Below are 1815 nucleotides of genomic sequence, written 5' to 3' on the forward strand. Positions count from 1 at the left end.
GAAGGCAATCAGACCAGTAAAAGTAGGACCTCTTGTCGGAGAAGTTCTAACTATCTGAGAATGCTAGCTCCAAGATGGAAGAGGAGCGAACTCTACGCTATTCAATTCTCTTTCCAAAGACCAATCATAACTAGAAAGCTTCAACTCATTAGCAATTGAAGAGGAGCGTCGCGGTCAAGTCTATTGATGTAACAATTGCCTCTACTTAAGAATATAGGCGCAGGAGTGAATCATCTAAAAATGCCATAACGAAGGAGGAAGCTCAGGACTGTACCTATTCCCTTGATTGATTTGATGAACCGGGGGAAGGATGTAAAGAATAATGCCTTCTACCTATCGATTCTACACAGGTAAGATGTAGGATCAGCTTAATATCATACCATAAGCAAGCATTTCTGAAGGAAGCATGTGTTCAAAGAGCTAGGGACGCACCTTAGACTAGTTGAAAGCCAGTCGGAAGAAGAGAAGCAAGCGGGGAATAGACAAGGTAGGCGCTAAGAGCAAGGAGAAAAGAAGTCAAGGACTAAGGCACCAGCCTATCCTCAAGCGAGGTCGAAGGCTTAGCCAATCAACTTGAATCGGACTTCCAGCTAACAATAGGCAAGGTAGTAGGAAGCAGGATTTCTTACAAACTGATAATAATACCCTCGTACAGGGTCGATGAAGAAGAAGGGTCAACGAATTAGAAAGCGGTCATGTTCTCATTCAATGCCCGAGGACTCATTCTCCATGCCCAAGGGTTTATTCAACTCAGGAACTCAAGAAAGCGCTACGGGAATAGTGTTAAAACAAAAGCCAATCGGTAAAGAATCTCAAGCAAAAGGCTAAAAAGAAGAGGTATGAAGTAACTCGACTGAAAGGAGAGGATGGATGGAATGGTCCCACTGCCGGAATACACACTCACGAAAGGACAAGAAAGAGAATTCAAAAAAGGCTCGTGAACCATAACTCAATTACATCGAGCCTCAACTGATGGAAGAAATTCACTCGTAGGAATGCAGCTACTTTTGGGAAATAGAATAGGATACGTACGTACGGAATGAACTTAGAGAAAGAGCCGAAGTTCAAACTGAAGAATGAAGAAATACCGATAGCGAAGGAGTTTCACCTGACGAGAACGAACTATCCTGTCGCGGCTTCTGACACTCTGCCGATCAAAGAAGAAAGTAGGTTTTGAATCCTCGTACGTTGGTCTTACCTGAATCGCTTCAAGTGGCGAAGGAAGAACTTATTCATCAGTAGCTCCCGTCTTGAGATTCTTCCTTTCACGTGCCGCTGATGTTTTCCCTTCACCCGGCAAAACCTGTGATTGATCTAATGCCAGCTAAAGCTATCGCAACTCTTGTCATTGAAACTGGTCTTGTAAATCCACCTACCTTGCCAAAGGAAAGAGCTGCGTCACCTCGCATTTAGTCTTCTTCGGCTTCGGTAGCTTCATTCACTTCCGAGTGACTCTTTCAACGAGGATTTCCCCCATAGCACCCAATCACTCTGGTGATCCCAGTACTTCTTTTTTCCAGGTACTTTTGCTTTCTCCCATGCGAATGACTTGGGCTTAACCAGGCCCGAGGTGTAGCACAGCTTTTGAGTTCTGTTCTCCCTTCTCTATTTCTTATGGATCGCGCCTTACGAGAGCGCCGCCGGTCGGGAATGACGGAAGGTGCGAGATCGAACCTCGTCGACCCTAAAACTAGATAAAAAATGAAAGCTTCCTTACCTCCTTTAGGCGATTTACAAGAAGCAAGGGCTTAGAAAAAGAAGCGAGTCCGGAATAGAGAGGCCTTCGCGTCAGGAAAAAGAACAACAAAGCCCGCG

This window comes from Sesamum indicum, unplaced genomic scaffold (genome assembly GCF_026168435.1).
Source record: "Sesamum indicum cultivar Baizhima isolate 11 unplaced genomic scaffold, ASM2616843v1 HiC_scaffold_71, whole genome shotgun sequence".
NCBI lineage: Eukaryota > Viridiplantae > Streptophyta > Magnoliopsida > Lamiales > Pedaliaceae > Sesamum > Sesamum indicum.